The sequence below is a fragment of the Hyperolius riggenbachi genome, chromosome 2, assembly GCF_040937935.1.
Source record: "Hyperolius riggenbachi isolate aHypRig1 chromosome 2, aHypRig1.pri, whole genome shotgun sequence".
Classification (NCBI taxonomy): Eukaryota; Metazoa; Chordata; class Amphibia; order Anura; family Hyperoliidae; genus Hyperolius; species Hyperolius riggenbachi.
Genome location: NC_090647.1, coordinates 39,461,488 through 39,481,819, shown reverse-complemented (window position 1 = coordinate 39,481,819; position 20,332 = coordinate 39,461,488). Strand labels below are relative to the sequence as shown.

General features: G+C 47.3%; 1 protein-coding gene across 1 annotated transcript in view; it reads left to right on the top strand.

Annotated features, from left to right (window-relative positions):
* The first annotated feature begins 232 nt into the window (after positions 1-232).
* Positions 233-20,332, top strand: part of TSKU (tsukushi, small leucine rich proteoglycan) — a 63,470-nt gene continuing 43,370 nt past the window's right edge. The window contains exon 1 of the mRNA XM_068264690.1: positions 233-520. The gene's annotated coding sequence lies outside the window, so the exon portion shown is untranslated. The remainder of the gene's footprint in view (positions 521-20,332) is intronic.

The window sequence follows — 20,332 nt, the reverse complement described above, 5'->3', positions numbered from 1 at the left end:
TGAAACTTTTTTATAACTATTCTCTGCTTTTTTTTCTTTTCTTTTCAACCTTATAAAAAAAATCTTATTGACCAGTAAAGTGAGTCATCAGCATCTGTGTAAACCTCTCCCGGAGCCCGTCTGCCTCTCCAGCCGGTGAGAACTGAGAAGTGAAGCGTCGCCAGGCAGCAGGCGTGGCAGGGGTTAACACTGTGGGCTCTGCCGCTCTTGCTGGCTTCCTATAGGAGCGGCGTGTTCGTCCCACACACACACACACAGCCATTGCTCTCCGGTGCCTTAGCAGCAGGCTGCGCGCTCGGCTCTTGGCAGACGCTCCCCGGCCGCAGAGCGCAGTGCCCGGTACAGCAGCATGCAGCGCTGATCGCAGGGAGAGATCACCGTCCGCACACACAGGGGGGAGCTTCTCCAGCGGATCTCCATGAGAGCGAGCTCTGCACGGAACTCCCCGGCACAGAATGACAGAGGACTGCCCAACTTCCAGATAACCCTCCATCTCCGGGGATCCGACTCTGATCTGCAGGTATGTGGGGGGATCGGGGGGCTCCCCGCGACTTCTCTCCACTGCCTGAACTTCTGGAGCCCTCCGAGGGTCGCTTCTGCTAAACTTCAGCGCACTCCCTCCATACATTCGCTCTTTAACCCCTGCCAGACCACCCTGGGCTGCTGAGCATTGCTTTTAGGGGGTCGCCGCCTACAGGCAGCAAATTGAAGGATTTATGGGAGGATTTTTCACAGATCGACCTCCTGTGCTGGTCTAGGTGGAGATTCCCTCGATGTTCAGGTCCGTACACACGCGCTACGAAAGTTGGCGCAAGCATACGACCAATGTTGCAGAAACTACTTACCAGCGACAAAGAGAAGATGGGAATTTTTTACAATTATGTTATCTGCACGCGTTATTGCAAACAATCAATTCATGGAAGAATTGTGCGTGCAATCAAAAGTGCCATTGCGCACGGCATGTGCGCATTCTGTAGAATGGTATCGTTTAAACGACATTGTACACACGGACCTGACCGCATGATATCTGCCTAAAGGTGGCCACTAGCAATACAATTTGCCAAATGATTGTTTACGAACGATTCTTCATATGAGTGTTCGAAAACAATTCAATTAACCAATCTGATTTTTGGATCAATTCTGTCAGTCTGATTGTATTGCCTAGGATATGTTTGTGCATTAGTGGTCCCAAACTATAACTTTCACTCATTCATGCAAAGAATTGCTCGTAAACGTTCGACCGGTGAATTATATCGTTAGCGGCCACCTTAACAGTCCTCTGAGTCGATCTGCTGGATGGATCGAGAAAAATGCCCAAAATTGGTCGTTTGGCTCGTCAGATACGGCAAAATCTTTCCATCGTTGGATGTTTCAAAAGACTTTTGTTATGTGTACGTAGCTCTAAGCTGGCCACCCACGGTTCTATTTTCATGTCAGATTGATCATCAGCAATTTATCAATCAAATCGCACTAAGCACACTGAAAATCCCATTCGCGATTGCAATTTTCCCTGGTTGCTATTAAAAAAGAAAAAGGCAGTACCAATTAATTGTAAATCGGAATCGCATGTTAGTGTGCAAGAGGCCTGAAAATCAGTTCTTGTACGTAGTGTCTGATATTGCTCCCCCAAATATTTTTTGTTATAGATTGTGCATGAATGAAATGTATCATGTAAGATTTCAACCGATAGTGGGTGGTGCTGTCTGCATGCCGAGATTGACCCTGTCGACGCGATCTTTCAGTTGTCTGATTCCTGTGTATTGATTTCTTAGCGATTGTAGTCTGTTAAGGCTACGTTCCCAATGGGAAGTTATTGTCCTGCATTATAAAGTCATAACGCAGGTTAACGCACTGTAATGTTAACCCTATGTGACGTTCACAGTGCCACGTAAGCGGTGCGTTGTAAATGTTGTGTTATGGTAACGCACTACTGCACTGCAATACCTCTAAATGCAGAGGTTAACAGAAACAGGGAAGCATACTTTTCATTGTCACTATGCTTTACTGTACCTACTTTATGCGACGTTAAAGCGCTTTTTTATGCGTTGTAATGCTGCTTTGTGACTTTACTATCACATCACAATGCAACGTCCCACTGTGAATAAGCCCTCAAATTTCCCATTTTTGATGGCGAGGAGGAATCAAATTCTTCCCGAATTAGATACAAATCTGTCTGTGTATGGCCAGCTTACATTCTGCCTCTGAAGAAGCTGGTTTAACCAGCGAAACAGCTGTCAGGCACTTGCCACCCCCACTGCTCTGTACTTGCTTTATCCCTAACTGGAAATAAAGAGATTTCCTAAGAAAGTGGCGCTCTATTTCCTTTCTGCTCTATGGCCGGCTTTAGTCCACCTGGAGCTACTCTGGTGTCGACGGGTGCTGTCAGATTTATAACTTTATGGGGGTCTTTGGAAAGGTATTTTTTTTTTTTTTTTCCTGTTTGAAGAAGTTCCAAGAGTTTGCAATGGAATGACCCAATTAAGGGGTTCATCATTTATGAATTAGGCAGGGATTTGAGGAACTTGGTCTGGCCAGGTAACAACCCCAAGAGGAATCAATAAACTGTATAATATATTTGATTATCTGTCACTAATTAAAGCGTCTACGTGTTGTGCAGAGCTCTGTGATAACTCGATCATTAATCCAAATTACAAACGTAACTAGCTAATAGAACAAGTGCAGTGTTCTCCTCAAGCTCTTTTAGCCGAGTGTTCCACCCGGCTAATTTTTGTGAGCGCCCGGCTGTCATCGGCTTGCCTCCTCCTGTGCAGTAAGCAGAGAAGCAGCACCGGCCCTGTATTCTCCCAGGTCACCCGCCCGGCTACTTTTTCATGCCACCCGGCTGGAAACAAATCCTGGGTAGAATACTGAAGTGAACATTTGACATGGAAGACCTTCTGGATCCCTCTTAAAGCGGGCCTGAACTCAGAACCTCCTCTGTGCTCTAAAAGATGAGCAACAGCATAATAACCTTTACAGAAAAAAAAAATTGTTACAGCTGATAGAAATCCTGCAATAAATCTGCAGTTTGTGTACTTCCTGCTTTCATGGAAGCAGACATAGGGTTAATATCCTGTGTTTACAATTTTTAGTAAATAAACTTTTAGACTTCATAAAAACTTCAGAGCTAATGATTAACCAGGTTGCGTCCAATACTTGATCAGATTATAGACAGTGTCCATTTTTTTGTTGTTGCGTAAAGCAAGTCATTGATGTTCCTAGTAGTATCACCATTCTGACTGATATCCAATCACATTTATATGGAAGTAGTGAAACAGTCGCGATTGAGATCGACCAATCAGGGAAAATATCAGTTATGCCCAGTGTCTGGGAAATATACAGTATAGTGTACAGTATAACGAGCTATGGAGAGAGCTACATTACAGAACTGCTAAACATGCAGCTACACAGACACCAGGAGACTCCATTGTTCAGCTTTTGGGTTTTTGTTTTGTTGTTTTTGTTCTTTGCAGAGTTTGGGAGAGATCACTCTAGCAAATGGCTTTTCAAGAAGCTAACCTGGGGAGCTTGCAATTAATTATCATGCATTTTCAGCAATATTCTACAAATAACTCTATATAGCATGGTGTTATGGATAGCCTACTCCTCCTTGCAACACAAGACTTCTGAATATCATCCAAGACGTGATTTGCTTATTTGTTCGCGTCTGCATGGGTTTCCTCTGGGCGTTTGTGTTTCCTCACACATTCCCAAATCCTACCGATAAGCTAACTGGTTCTCCCAAAATTGGCCTTAGAGAGCAAGGAAGGGACAGTAGACTATGGCCTCAATTCACGGAGCTTTATCAAACACTTTATCAAACGTTTGCTAATTTACTTAATGGGTAAAATCTAATTTTGAAATCACAGAGGTGTTATAGATGTATTGATCATTTCATCGATAAAACATTCGATAAATATATAACACCTTAGTGAATTCAAAATTAGATTTTACCCATGAGGAAAATTATCAAACGTTTGATAAAGTGTTTGATAAAGCTCTGTGAATTGAGGCCTATGCCTATGGTAGGGATTAGATTGTGAGCTTCTTTGAGCACAGTGATATGACTATGTAGTTTGTAAAGTGCTGCAGAGAATATCAGTGCTACATAAATTTAAAGCTAATGGGAAGTGAAAAAACAAACAGATACTCACCTAAGGAGAGGGGATGCTCTGGGTCCTATAGAGCTTTCCCGCTCCTCTCACGGTCCCCACTTTCCACCGCTGTCACCCCTGGTAGTAGTATTTGACCGATCGGTCGGAGACTGCTCTCGGAGACTGAGTCTTCAGAAGTCTTTGGGAGCCCAAGACTATGACTATTTACTCTGTAAAGTGCTGCAGAAAATGTCAGTGGTATACAGATACATAATAATAATAATAATAATAATAATAATATGGTCGGGCATTAGACTATGACTATGGCAGGAATTAGATTGTGAGCTCCTCTGAGGACAGTCAGTGACATGGCTATGTGCTCTGTAATGTGCTGCAGAAGATGTCACTGGCTGCTATATAAATACATAATAGCCCAGCCAATAACATGTTAAACTTGTGTAACTGGCTGTTGGGATATATTGCAGTTTGTCATAATCTGTCAGATCATATTATTTGCAGTGTTTTGTGTATTGCAGACATCCTATGCAGTGTTGTATAGAGTGTATTTAAGGACTTGCACCCTCCAGTGGCTCACAAACTCCATGTCCCTTCTGCAGTCTAGGCTGATATTAGAAACAGCCAATCAACCTGCTAGTATAATTATGTGATGTACGATAACGCTTAGGGCCCTTTTCCACCAGCGCGTTTGCCCTGGCTGAATCGCAAAAACGCAAACCGCTAGCGATTTTACAATCGCTACGGTTTGCTTTTTAACATAGGATTGCAATCCACTAGCAATCGCTAGCGTTCACGCTGAACGCTAGCGATTGCTGAATCGCAATTACCGGCGATTCCCCGACGTTCGCGGCCGCGATTTTGCTATGCTATGCACTGCATAGCAAAATCGCGGCAAATATCGCTCCGCCGCGCGTTCGCGGCAAAAACGCATCGCGGTAGTGGAAATGACCTACCGCGATTCCTATGTTAAAAAGCAAACCGTAGCGATTGTAAAATCGCTAGCAGTTTGCGTTTTTGCGATTCAGCTGGTGGAAAAGGGCCCCTTTACACTTAAAATCGCTTTTCTCTAGTGATTTTACCACGATTAGCACGGTAAAAATCACTGGACACGTCTGCAATTTCAGAGCGATCGCGGTCAGCGTTTTATAAGCACTGTACCGCGATCGCTGCTGAATCGCCCAGAAAATGCAGGTAACGCATTTGCGATTGGCACTAATGGCAAAACACCCATGATCAGCGCCAATTGCGGCAGTGAGAACACTGTTATAGGGTAACAAAGCACTAGCGCTTTATAAAGCGATTTAGCGGGAATCACGCGCTAATTGCTTAAAGAGTAACTGTTAGCCCCAAAAATGAAATTTAAATCTCTATTGCAATGTTTTATTTACTTTTTAAGGGAGCCAAAAAGGCAATGCAGAAGTTAAAAATCAATCTAATTTTTTTACTATGTAGCCTTTTCCCCAGGACGCAAAGCCGCATAACAGATACTGCTGAGCATGCCCATGTCTGCCCGACCCCCCCCCCCCCCCCCCTCTCCCCCCCCCCCAGGACCAGGTGCCGATATATTCTCACCCCAAACAGCTGACCGCTCTGACACGGAGAGAGAGCGGGAGCACTTCCAGCGCCGCCACCGCAGAGCAGCCGCCGCCGAGTCACATGTGAGAGAATCACGAGCAGGAGAGAGATGCACGGCGGCGTCTGCTCTGCGGTGGCGGCGCTGGAAGTGCTCCCGCTCTCTCTCCGTGTCAGAGCGGTCAGCTGTTTGGGGTGAGAATATATCGGCACCTGGTCCTGGGGGGGAGAGGGGGGTCGGGCAGACATGGGCATGCTCTGCATGCTCAGCAGTATCTGTTATGCGGCTTTGCGTCCTGGGGAAAAGGCTACATAGTAAAAAAATTAGATTGATTTTTAACCTCTGCATTGCCTTTTTGGCTCCCTTTTAAAAGTAAATAAAACATTGCAATAGAGATTTAAATTTCATTTTTGGGGCTAACAGTTACTCTTTAAAGTGATCCTTAAGTCTGGTAAAAAAGGAGTTTTACTCACCTGGGGCTTATTTCAGCCCCCCTGCAGCTGATAGGTGCCCTCGCCGCCTCGCTCTGATCCTCCTGGACCTGACGGCGACCACTTCCGGTTTCGCCGTCAGGACCCGACAGGCATGGGAAAGCGAGTCATTCTCCGTGTTCCCAGCCAAAATATCGCCCCCTATGGAGAAGCATGTGATCGGTTTGATCAGCTGATAGATTTGTAACGTCCTGATTTGCTGTGATGACTTCCTGGTTTAACACATGATCAGGACCAGCAAATCAGACTCTTACAAATCTATCAGCTGATCAAACTGATCACATGCTTCTCCATGAGTTCTCCTAAGCAGGGCCATCCCTATTGAGGAGTAGCATCGAATGCAGTGATTAGCCCAATGAGGGAGCCATGGTCCTGCCCGTCAGACCATCAACTCTAGTACAAAACTCAAGTTGCCGTACTTTTTCCCTTACTGCAGCTAGGGCTTACGTTTGGGGTAGGGCTTATATTTTCAGCTTGTTCGAAATTCCTGCTAAGGCTTACTTTCAGGGGTTGTCTTCATTTCTGGGTACCATTCTGTCCCCTCCAAGTGATGAATCCCGAGTAGTGATGATCCATGCATTCCATAATACCATGTAGAAGGCTCATAGCCAAAAAGCTTCAACAACACCAGTCAGTTTCATATCCAGTGACCCTTAGGGCTCATTTCCACTATAGCGAATCCGCATGCGTTGTCCGCATGCAGATTCGCACAGCCAATACAAGTGGATGGGCCTGTTTCCACTTGTGCGTTGTGCAAAGCGTTTTTGTGTACGGGGAAAATCTGCACGGCAGAGCCGTCAGAATTCGCTCCCCGCACACCGCTAAGCGAATCGCATACAATGTATCTAATAGGGAAATCGCATGCGGTTTTGGCATGCGTTTTTCCCTGCGATTTCGCATAGGAGGTAATGTTTTATTTACACAGGCAGTGACATGGTTAAAATCGCTCACCTACTACCCTATGCGAAATCGCGGGAATAAACGCATGCAAAATCGCACCCGCATGTGATTTCGTCTGCGGTGATTTCCCGGCGATTCCGCACCGCACAAGTGGAAATGCAGCCTAAATCCTGCTGTTATGTAATATCAGAGGAAATGTTCTATTAAGCCTTGTGCACACACTAGATTAAAGCGGACCTGAACTCAAGACTTCCTCTCTGCTGTAAAAGATAAGCAGCTTTACTGAATAAAAAACCCAATGACTTGAGTTAGAGAAAGTAGAAGTATAACCAGCTGTGGAGAAGGTTGTCGGCAAGCTGTGTGACGACTAAAGTAATAGGGATGTGGAGGTTGCCATATTTATTTCCTTTTAAACAATACCAGGTTGCCTGGCAACCCTGCTGCCGTGATGCTGTCCCACTTCAGTCCCTTTGACTCTCTATACAGCAGAATCTCATTATAGTAAATGCTGATAACATAAACCTCTGGCTATAGTAAACTCAGTCCCCAAGGCCCAGCCATGTGCCGTTATAAATACACTATGGCTATCATTCATAAAGCATTTCCGCATGCGGAAATGCTTAATACCGCTGACTTTACCGAACACTCAGCAAAGTCAGCATTCATAAAGGCTCTTTCCGCATGAAAAGCTGACATTCCCGTGAAGAGCGATACATTTCCACCTTGTGCGGAGTTTTTCTAGATTTATCTAGAAAAAGTAACAAACACATCCATTCATAAAGATTAGAGCAAGCGGTATCCGGAAGGAAAATACCGCTTGCTCGACAGTAGCGATAGGCGGGCGGATTACATGTAAATGAATGGGACGGACCTCCCAAGCAGCATCAGACAGAGCAGCGCACGGAGGGAATCGGGCAGCTTTTATCTTTCCGCATGTCTTCCGCCACGCTACCGCCAGCTTCCTCCAGAAAACCTCCGCACTTGTATCGCAACAGGCAACTTCTTTATGAATGACCACCCAGAAGTCTTAAGTACCGCTTGCGGAGAAGAACGGTGTTTTCCCGCACTACCGACTGGTCCTTTATGAATGATAGCCAATGTCTGACATACCCTGAGGCCTGGAACCCACTACAAATCGCTAGTACAATCGCTAGCGGTTTTAATACGCGATTTGTAAGCAATTTCATGAGCGTTTTCTGGCGCTTTTGGGATCGATTTTAAAAAGTGTAAGCTATTTGCCAGCGATTTGTGTAGCATCTTGCGATTAGTGATTTTATTTCTGATTGGTCCTTTCAATGTATCATAATTTTATTTACAGTTTGCAATCGCACTCAAATCGCTATGTGTAGCGATTCCTGAGCGATTTGCCAGCACTTCAGTACATTACATTGAAGCACAAACGCTTTCAAAATGCTGCATGTCCTGCGATTGCAATTTTGCTAATGGCAATCGTTACTGTGGAATGTTACATTTATTTACATTGGCAGAGCGTTTAGGGAAAGCGTTAGTGATTCAAAGCACTCCCCAAACGCTCAAAAAAATGGCTCTAGTGGGTTCCAGCCCTGATATAGTAAACTACTTGGCCAGGTCCCTTGACGTTTACTATAAAGGGATTCTACTGTATCACTCTATACATGTGCAAGTCGAAAAGGCTTACAGGGGAACCCTCTATGAATGTGCTCTGCTCCTGCATCCATTTTTTTTGTAATTTTTTTTTTTTCATTTTCTGATGTCCCGCCCGGCAGTACATCGGTACCAATGGGGTGAGTAGTTAGACAGAGTGGCTCTTCTGATTGGCTGACTCTTTGGCCTTTTTAGATTTTATACCAAGCGGCTGATTGTTAGTTACCGACAGCTCCATGCTGGAGGTAAAATACCGAACGTCTTGCTTGTTTTGCTTCATGCTCTAATCTTTGATCTTTTGTGTATAACCATTTATTGAGGTATTTACTGCACAAATCAGTAATTTACCTCACTAGTCTGTAATTTTACTTTTCCATGTGCTAACAGGGTTAAATGACATGCCATTTACGATACAATCCCATTGCCAATCGTTTCCGATTGCTGCAGTAATTGATCAGAAACGATCGGTTGTTCTAATTAACGGCTGAATTTTTGATAACCAATCAGGTTGACGTGATTGCTCCTAAAAATAGACCCATTAATCTGATCAAATTGCTGGGAATAGTGGAAACTCTGTTGTTAATCGGCACAACTGATCGATTACCGCAGCGATAGGAAATGATCGGTTATGGAATTGTATCGTTATTGCCACCTTTAGGGAATTGAAATTATTATTATTATTATTATTATTATTATTATTATTATTATTATTTATATAGCAGCCATCGACATCTTACGCAGCACTTTACAGAGTATATTGCCTTGTCACTAACTGTCCCTCAGAGGGCCTTACAATCTAATCCCTCCCATAGTCACATGTCTATGTTTGTATCGTGTAGTGTAGGTTATTGTAGTCTAGGGCCAATTTCGGGGAAGCCAATTAACTTATCTGTATGTATTTGGGGTGTGAGAGGAAACTGGAATGCTCGGAGGAAACCCACACAGACACTGGGGGGAGGGGTGTACATAAACTCCTTACAGATAGTGCCCTGGCTGGGATCGGAACCTGGGACCCAGCTCTGCAATGCGAGAGTGCTAACCACTATGCCACCGTGCTGCACCTGACCAGATGTGACCAAATGTTTGTGAAATTCTGCTGTTTTCTGCATAACAGATTGTGATGCAGTTTTGTGACATTAAGCCCATAGTCTGTATGCAGCTTTTTTTGTTGTAGTGGCATTGGCATGTATAATGCTGCACCTTGGGACTTGCAGTACATTGCGGAGTGTTTGGGGATTTTTGGTAAGGCCCATCCCTCTGTGTTTGTGAAAGCAATCGCACATGTGACTGTGGATAAACTGCATTTGTCACTGGTTTGAGGTTAGGTTTTTTTTTTCCCCCCTCTCAGCCTCATCCTTTGAGCGGAGTTGAACTTGCCACGGCTGCAAGTAATTTGATCAGCAGCTGTGGGACCTGCACCCTCCTTCCCCTGTGCCCAGCCGCTGCCCTCCTCCCTGTGTCCTCCTCCCTCCTTCCCCTGTGCCCAGCCACTGCCCCCTCCTCTCCCATGCCCCTCACTGCCAGAGCAGTCTGCTGCTGAACGCCGTCTACCTGGAGATGCTGCAGCAAGCTTGAGGATTTCAATAAAGCCAAACATGTGCCCGGTTTTGGATTCAGTGTTTTGTCTTCAGTGTTTTGTCTTGTAAGACTTTTCTGACACATGCAGAGCTCTGGGCAGGAGTCATTCGGGATTGGGAATGCCATATAATTGGTCACATTCCTATAAAGCTGATCTATCAGGTCAAATAGATATTCAGATCTGGCAATGAGTGGGCTGAGAAGAAAGCCAGTGTACTCACATGTGCATTTACTTTTTTCAAATTCTGATATTTTTTCTGATTGGCTGTCGATAGAAAATAAACAGGGTAAAATTGCTGCACATACACAGAACGATGGTCGGCATTCCATTCTATATTTTCCAGCAGATCCGATCTGCTTCCAATCAAGGGTCTGGTTTCCACTAGCTGCGGAGCGTTCATCGCATCCAATCTGCATCCAGTGCAAATCAATCGAGTCTCTTCCATTGACGCAAATTTACCTTTACGACGTGGGGGAAATTATGGATAGCCTGCTGCAGATTTTCACACACGCGTCCGATTCCCCTAGCGCTGATAGGGAGCCGCATCCGAACTTCCGGAGCCTGAACGAAATTGCATGGTGTTTACTGGGTATCAGACAGTGCTTTAGGGGCCCATTCACACTTGCTGATCGCAAGCATTTTGCTCTGGCGTTTTTTGGCGATTAACGCCAAAAATCACCCTAGACCCTGAGCAAGCATGCAGATCCGATGTTCTGACTGAAGTGTGACTGGATTAGCGGTAGACACTGTTCTGGTCTGCCTCTTCCCTTCCGCCCCCCAGGCTCCTGCATGCTTGTTTCTGATGTGTGATTCAGACACTACTGCAGCCAAAGACAGCCAGGCAAGTGGTATTGGTGTAAAAGGAAATAAATATGGCAGGCTCCATATCCCACTGAGTTCAGATGTACTTTAAGCTGTATGGACATTTGCAGTTTTGTCTTATTTCAGGGGGCAGTTTGACAATGGCCGTACAGACACAATGCTGAACAGTCAGTTCTGTTGTGTGGAGGGGGCGGTTGCATGAGTGGCGCCATGCTTTGGTCACTTCCAGTGAATGGAGCCATCCGCCTTCCTCATGTCGAAGTGTTCCTGTTGTGGCGCACCACACTTCCTGTGGTGTCTGCTACATCATTTCTTTTGAATTGGGAGCCTGGGTGGTGGCAGGGAAGAGGCAGACCAGAACAGTGTCTACCACTTCTCTTATGGGGCTCGATTCTCTAAAGCGTGATAACTGCCATATCAGCAGTTATCATGCGATCTGCCGCGCGCAAAGGTTTTCATGTGAACAGTGTTAGTTCACGTGATAAGCGAAAGGTTTGCGTGCAATCATGTGTGGGTTTCACGTGGAATGCGCACAAACCTTCGCTTGCTGGATCAAGTATATCCTCTTACCGCAGTCACGACACTGCAGCTCATCTCTCTGTTTGCTTCTCATCGCAGAGCCGCGGAGTGGGGGGGGGGATTGAGGCGAGGGACAGCGGCGGAGGGGAGGGATAGAGGCTGAGAAATCCGCAGAGGAGAGGGATAGAGGCTGGGAGGGGTGGGATAGAGGCAGCGAGGGATAGAGGCGGGGAGGGATGGATGCAGGGATAGAGGCGGGGAGGGGTGGGATAGAGGCAGGGAAAGCCGCAGAGGGGAGGGATAGAGGCGGGGAGGGGTGGGAAAGGCGGCAAGGGATAGTGGCAGGGAGAGTTGCGGAGGGGTGGGATGGAGACTGGGAGGGGTGGGATAGAGGCGGCGAGGGATAGTGGCAGGGAGAGCTGTGGAGGGGAGGGATGGAGGCAGGGATAGAGGCGGGGAGGGGTGGGAGAGACGGCGAGGGATAGTGGCAGGGAGAGCTGCAGAGAGGAGGGATAGAGGCGGGGAGGGGTGGGATAGGGGAGGGGTGGGATAGAGGCCGGGAAAGCCGCAGAGGGGAGGGATAGAGGCTGGGAGGGGTGGGATAGAGGCGGCGAGGGATAGTGGCAGGGAGAGGTGTGGAGGGGAGGGATAGAGGCGGGGAGGGGTGGGAGAGGCGGCGAGGGATAGTGGCAGGGAGAGCTGCAGAGAGGAGGGATAGAGGCGGGGAGGGGTGGGATAGAGGCCGGGAAAGCAGCAGAGGGGAGGGATAGAGGCTGGGAGGGGTGGGATAGAGGCGGCGAGGGATAGTGGCAGGGAGAGCTGTGGAGGGGAGGGATAGAGGCGAGGAGGGGTGGGAGAGGCGGCGAGGGATAGTGGCAGGGAGAGCTTCAGAGGGGAGGGATAGAGGCGAGGAGGGGAGGGATGGAGGCAGGGATAGAGGCGGGGAGGGGAGATATGGAGGCGGTGAGGGATAGTGGAAGGGAGAGCTGCGGAGGGGAGGGATAGAGAGGGGAGGGATGAGGTATTTTGCAGTAGTGCCTCTCCTGCTAGGGACGCCCCTTCCCCTCGTTATCTAGCGATAAATCCTGTTGGTATTTTAGGGAGGTCTGTAGCAGAGAGAAGGGGGGGACGGAGACCGATACACAGAGGCACGTCATTAAAGAGAATCTGTACTCTGAAATTCTTACAATAAAAAGCATACCATTCTATTCATTATGTTCTCCTGGGCCCCTCTGTGCTGTTTCTGCCACTCCCTGCTGCAATCCTGGCTTGTAATTGCCAGTTTTAGGCAGTGTTTACAAACAAAAGACATGGCTGCTAACCAGAGTGTGATAGGCTCAGGGAAGCTCAGTCTGTGACTCTATGGCCCAGTGCACACCATAACCGCTAGCAGATCCACAAAACGCTAGCGGTTTTGGGTGCGGATGAGAGTTTAGTCCCAGTGCACACCGGGCGGATCTTGATGCGATCCGCCAGCCGCATACGCGTGGCTAATGTATTTAAATGGGCTGGTGCACACCGGCGGTTTGAGGTTTTAAGCAAACCGCAAACGGGCAGCAAGAGACACATTTGCGGTTTGCTAAAAACCTCAAACCGCCGATGTGCACCAGCCCATTAAATTACATTAGCCACGTGGATTTTCAGGCGGATTCGCCCAGTGTGCACTGGGCCATACAGAGCCTGCAGGGGGCTTGGAGAGGGTGTGTATAGCTTCTGCCTATTACAAGCAGAGCAGCACATTCCTGCCTGAGCCCGACAAAGCCATCAAAGGAAAGAAGATTAGATTATATAACAGAGATAATACAGCCACTGTGCAACTAGGAAAGGCTGCCGTAACACAGACCACATTAGAACAGGTATAGGGGAGGACTGGCCCAGGGGGACGGGGGGCAATTGCCCCCCGGGCCGCCCGAATCTTAAGTAATTAGGGCCAGCCGCTGCTATACGCAGCGGCCGCAGACATACCACAGGTGACAGGTTCGCAGTGGGGATCGCAATCTCGCGCGATATTTCCCGGCAAGTTAAAGTATCCAATCAGAGAAGGGGCTGAGGCGGCCGGCCGTGGTGTGCCCTTGTGCGTGGCTGCGCCTGCGGTGGAGGTGAGTGGCACAAATAGCTTAGGTCCTCTCCGGCCCGGTGGGTTGACCCTGCTTGACTCCGCCCCCAGCATGGAGCTATTGCCGCCCGCAACGTGCTGCTGTGCCTGCGGTGTCATCGGAGTGAGCTGTCTCTCTCTTCAGCTTTCTGTGCTGGGGGGGCTGGGGGCCTGGAGCTGTGGCTACGAGTGGCTGGCTGGATTGGCTGGAGGAGTCGGACACTCGGGGGGCTGGGAGTCGGAAATGCCACCTATAGCTGCTTGCTGCTGTGGAGGAGGAGGAGGTGTAGGACTGAGGAGACAGGAGGATAGAGGAGGTCGGGTCCAGGTTGCCAGAGGAGAAGGTGGTTTTTATAAATTTTGTTTCTGTACTTCTTCTCCCTTCTTGTCACTGAGTTACTCACACTTTGCTGCCTGCCTGCTACCGCTGTCAAATTCAATTCTCTGCCCAGGCCAGTGCCCTCTGAGTTTTTTTTTGTGTGATAATCATCCCCATTCTGACCCTGGCCTGAGGGGGAACGTTTTTTCTTCTTGTGGTGTCATTGGCGGCAGGGGAGGGGGGAGGCAGGCAGTTAGGCACTGTCAAACAGGTAGTTGGAGGGGGGGGTAGGTGTCAGACGAGTAGTTTGTATGGTGGGTGGGCAGGAGTGGGGTTAGGCATCACCAGGTAGGTAGGTTTGTGTGTGTGTGGGGGTTGTTTAAAGGAGTTATCAGGCATTTTTAATGAAATAAGTGCTACTTACCCGGGGCTTCCTCCAGCCCCACGCTCCCAGAATGTCCCTCGCCGCAGCTCTGCAGTCAGCCATTCGCTGCTGTTGCCTCCCAGTCCCCGGCGATGGCACCAGTCCGACCTGGATGTCGGCCTGTACTGCGCCTGTGCGAGCAGCACTGTCAATCACCGCCACGTGGCCTGACGTCATCGCCAGGGGCTGGGAGGCAGCGGCAGCAAACAGCTGACTGCAGAGCTGCGACGAGGGACATGCTGGGAGCTTGGGGCTGGACAAGCCCTGGGTAAGTAGCACTTATAAAAAAAAAAAGCCTGATAACTCCTTTAAGGTTAGGCATCAGACACAGACAGGTAGATTGTGCGGAGAAATGTGTGTGGTGTGTGGTGTGTGGTGTGTGGTGTGTGGTGTGTGGTGTGTGGTGTGTGTGTGTGTGTGTGTGTGTGTGTGTGTGTCTGGGCCTGTTAGTCATCACAATTTGAAGATTTGCACACAAGAAAGATATGGCTTTGGGCTGGGGATGCCGTGAAACGGGCCTCTAGTTTGTGTTGTCCCCCCAGGCCAAAAGGTCCCAGTCCTCCCCTGTATAGGAACTTATAGGATAGAAGAACTAACGCTGAAAATTTTGTTAGTCTCTTTAAGCAAAGAACATACCTCTGTGTCCCATTCCTATTAGAAAACAAAAATACTTTGGATACACTTTAAAACTGTTTCTTCTATATTTAATTTTTCTTCAACAAGTCTTTAAGTTTTCGGAGCTAGAATTCGCAGTAGAGGGTAGAGCAGCGCAGTCCTTCCCGCCCCTGATTTATTCTGTTGTCTGCAGGCCGCTTCCCATAGCTGTGTGATCCCTGGAGCGGTTTCCAGCCTCACAGACCTTTCCAAAATCCACTTCCCAGCTGTGCGCTCCTCCTGCTGCTGCTGCAGTTAGAAAGTCTCTCTCTTGTGCCAGATTTTTCTCTCTCTCCTTCATTCTGACTGTTTCCAGGCAAGCTGAGGTTGTCAGGCCACGTTTTCCAGCTGATGGGAGTTGACTTTTCTTTTAATCCCGTGGCAGCGCGCGTTAGAAAGCTGCGAAGTCTCATGGATGGGTAGAGTTCTTATCAAACTCTTGCAAGTGTAAAATAAGCACTTCTAAGATCATTTTATTCCTGGGAGCAGCAGTAAATAGTATCGTCCTGATTCAAAACTCCTTGCTTCTCTACCTAGGAGAATAGTTTTATGTTAGGGAGGGGGTAACATTGCCGCCGACCACGGGTGTTTCGCGGTTAGCAGCAATTGCAAACGTGTTACATGCAGCATTTTTTGGCGATTCAGACGCGATCAGCATGCCATAGAAGCACTAATCGCGATTGCTCATCAAAAAGCGGATTTGTATGGTAATTTGGTACTTATCCGTTAGCCTGGCGCATCCGGCAGGTGGCGCTAATTACTATTCCCCCTCCAGGCCGCCATGGATAGTAGGGAAAGATATAACTCTGGAGATTTGTCGCCACCTACAGGATGCGCCCGGCTAGCGGAAAAGAACCGGTAATTTTACTGCGATAATTGCGGGGAAATCACCTGCACAAAACGGTAGCGCTTTGCCTTTTTTTTTTTTTTTTCTCCAAGTGTGAATGGGCCCTTAAAGGGGAACTGAAGTAAGAGATATACGAAGGCTGCCATATTTATTTCCTTTTAATCAATACCAGTGGCCTGGCAGCCCTGCTGGTCTATTTCTCTGCAGTAGTATCTGAATAACACCAGAAACAAGCATGCAGCTAGTCTTGTCAGATCTGACTTTAAAGTCTGAAACACCTGATCTGCTGCATGCTTGTTCAGGGGCTATGGCTAATAGTATTAGAGGCAGAGGATCAGCAGGGCTGCCAGGCAACTGGTATTGCTTAAAAGGAAATAAACATGGCAGCCTCCCATATACCTCTCTTCAGTTCTCCTTTAAGGCTGGCTGGATCTGTTGCTGTCAGCTATAGCGCAACAGACAAGTGATGTGTAGGGATGATCAATGATATGCAATTATTTCTGAGTTTATGCAAATGTATGAAAATACATGCAGGTTGAAAATCAGTTTAAACCTGGATGGGACTTGATTGGCCCATTTTCAATCTGCATATATTTGCATAAACTCAGAAATATTTGCGTATCATTGATCATCCCTAGTGATGAGAAGGAATTGTCCATGTTTCCTTATGGTTCAGTTTGCAGCTATGCGTTATAACATGTGTACAACGTCCGCCAACCCTCAACCTGCAAGAGATCCGCCCAGCCGATCATCTCAGCCCTGCGGCAGCCAATCGCATTGTCTGCACTGCTCCCCTGCCTGCTGCATGATGTCACGCACGCACCGTACACTTCTCTGTATAGTTCTGTATCGGCCGCATAGTTCCCTCTGTCCTGCAGATGCCTGGGCTGGCCAGTGGTCTCTCTGCTGTGTCCATGGAAAGCCACTTTCATTGAACTCTCGTTGCTGGCTCACTGAATCACCGCCAGACTTCCTCTCCATTTCCCGGAGTGCAGAGATCTCCCCACCCAACAGCTGCAGCGATTACAGAGTGAAATCATGATGCTGCGTTTCCCTAAGTGGCTTCTTTTCGGTCAAGACTGAAGTCATCTTCTGGGCCAAATATTCATCGTGGTTTTTTTTTTTTTCCCCTACAGGTTCACTTTAATGTCACGTTGGTGAATTGGTTTGCCATGGCAAATTTGCAACAACTGGTATCTGCGCCTTTTTAAAGTGAACCTTCCTTTCCAGAAGGAAGACAGAGAAATGCACCCTGTATTTACAGTTTAGCCTGTCTAAGGCCTGGAACTCACTACAAAGCACAAATCACTAGCTTTTTTAATGAGGGATTTGAAAAAAAATGTAAGCTTTTTGCCAGTGATTGAGTAGCAATTTGCGATTAGCAATTTTAATTCTGATTGGTCCTTTCAATTCATTTTAATTTTTTTACAGTGTCTGTGTTCTCCCCAGAATTTTTTTCCAGCCGTGTGGCATGAAAAAGTAGTCGGGTGGGGCAAGATAAAAGAATGCGGGGCCAGTGTCTCTGTGAGCAACTCTGCTTACAGCATAGGAGGAGGTGAGTCGATGACAGCCGGGTGCTCACAAAAACTAGCCGGGTGGAGCACCCGGCTAAAAATGCCTGGGGAGAACACTGAGTGTGCAGTCATTTCAAAACACTAGAAAATCGATGTGTGTAGCGATTCATGAGCAGTTACCGCCAAACGTTTATGTACTTTACATTGAAACGCTAATGCTACGTACACACATGCGACAACGATCGTTCGTTGTGAACGACGAACGAACTTTTAATTGATGAAAGAACGACCTAAGTAAAGTTAGTTTTTAAATGTGTGTAACGATCTGATTGTTAGAACGAACGTTACATCCCGTAAAGCAACTATTGCGCTTGCGCATAAAAATGAGAAGTTCCATGGAGAAATAGTGAAATGCGCATGTCAAGCCTAGTACGAACGACCGTTTCCAACGATGTACTACTTTTGCAAACGATCGTCGTTGGAAAAAATCCGCCAAGCTAGATCGTTCGTTTTTAACGATCTAGCTCGTCCGTCGTTAGACTTAATGATCGTTGGTTGCTTTTTTTTAAACGACCGTCGTTTGAAACGATTGGGGAACGATCGTTTCAAACTACTATAGTCGCATATCTGTGCGCACCTTTACTCTCCAAAAAAATGCTGCATGTCCTGTGATAGTGATGTTGCTAATCGCAATCGCTCCAGTGCAATTTGGCCCATCCATTCACATTAGCTGAGCGTTCAGGGCAATCGCTAGAGTTTTGAAAACCTCCCTAAATGCTCAAAAAATCGCTCTAGTGGGTTCCAGCCCTTATTCCCTCTTATCTGTGAGTAATCACTAGTCTAATTTGATCTCTCAGCTGTGTCAGCTGACTGCCTTGGCAGTGCAGCTAATATGTAAACACGGGATGTTAACAATATGTCTGCTTCCACAAAATCAGGAAGTAGACACACTATTAAAGATGATACAAATCCTGCCAAAAATCTGCAAAGAAATGTTTGTTTTTTTTAAAATTTATTATGCTCTTGCTTATGACTTAGAGCAGAAAGGAAGTTCTGAGTTCAGGTCTGTTTTTAATATGTGTCAGCGGACTTGTCAGCAATTGCAACTGGTCGATGGTGCTAGCAGCTAGTAATGAGCGCTAGAAACTAGTTGCTGTAATTGGTGACTAGCTGCTTGTGTGACGTGGCCTTAAACTGCCTCTCCACAAGTCCTGACGGATAGGCCTCTGTCAGTCCATATGTTGTACTGGTAAGGAGCAAAGCAGCTGTGTGCAAGATGCATTATATGGCTCCATAAAACGAAAGGCAAGTTCCTGTATGTGTGAAAGGTACGCCTGGCTTGTGTGGGTGTATGGGAGTGTGTATACTGCACGCACCTTGCTGAACTGATGCATTGTGGGTGTTGTGCCTGCTTATGTTGGGTGCATCTTGCAGATATCTGAGGTTCTGTGGTGAGTGGAGATGGAAGGTAGGTGGGTAATGGGTTTGAGTTACGCAGTTCAGAATCCATATCCTGAGCGGAACAAAGCCTTTAAACTCGTGTCTGGGGGGGGGTCGCGCTAACTCACCCATGTCATCGCCTATAGCCGATGCACTTTACGTCATGTTCCAATACTTCCTCCTTCCGGATTTACAGGAGGAAGTATCGGAGAAACAGAATGCGACTTGGATTGCATTAACTACAGGCGGCAATGAGTGCTAGCCCCCCCCCCCCCCTGTAGGAGTACTGTAGGGGGAAAAAGAGTTGAACTTACCTGGGGCTTCTAACGGTCCTCTGCAAACGTCCTGTGCCTGCGCCGTCACTCACCGATGCTCCGGTCCCCGCTGCTGGTTCACGTCCGGAATTTGTGACTTTAAAGTCTGAAACCACTGCGCCTGACGTCACTGGGAGCATACTGCGCGGACCGCACTGGACCTGTGCCGTACACTCCCGGTGATGTCAGCGGGAGTGCAAGCGCAGTGGTTTCAGACTTCAAAGTCACAAATTCTTGAAGTGAATCGGAGGCGGCGAGTGGCTGCGCGGGCACAGGATGTCTGCAGGAGACCATTAGAAGCGCCAAGTAAGTTCAACTAATAACCTTTAAAGATAAATATTTCTTTGTTATAGCTAATACAAATCCTGCCATAAATCTGCAATGTCTACTTCCTGTTTTCATGGAAGCAGACATAGGGTTAACATCTTGTTTACCGATTTGCAGCTCTGCTGTGGCAGAGGAGATTGCTGAGCTGACACAGCTAAGAGATCGAATTACAGTGGTGATAAGTCACAGATGAGGGGTAGTTAGACAGGCTAAGCTCTCTAAATACATACAGGGTGGATTTCTCAATTATTTTCCTTCTGTCCTGTGCAAGAGTTCAGGTCCACTTTAATCTTCTGTCACCACAGCAGAGACTTTGGGTGTGGCGGTCGGGTTGCTGTGGACACGGTACAGCCGTGTGATCTGTGTTAAGCTATCACTCTGACAACCCCTCCCTGATCAGCTCAGAGGAAATCTCATGACCGTTCTCGTGAAACTTTGATAACTAAAAGAATGTTGACTTAAAGTGAACCTCCAGACTAAAAATTTACTCGGCAGCACTGAAAAGGCTTGGTGTTTAACAGGTTCACACCATCAGAACTTTGTTTTTCTTACCCAAGCCTCATTTTTAGCTGCACAGAAGCTAAGCTCCGCCCCATGAAAGAAATCTGCCCAGGCATTTTTCCCCTGATGCTGTGCAAAGCATGATGGGATTTCTGATGTTGTTCTCGTTGCCCAGCTTGGAGAGGTGATCAGGACACAGGACAGTTGGAACTGTCTCATGCCCCCTGTCACCTCCTTTCAACCAAAAAGATGGCTGCCATCATGAAATCACAAACCTT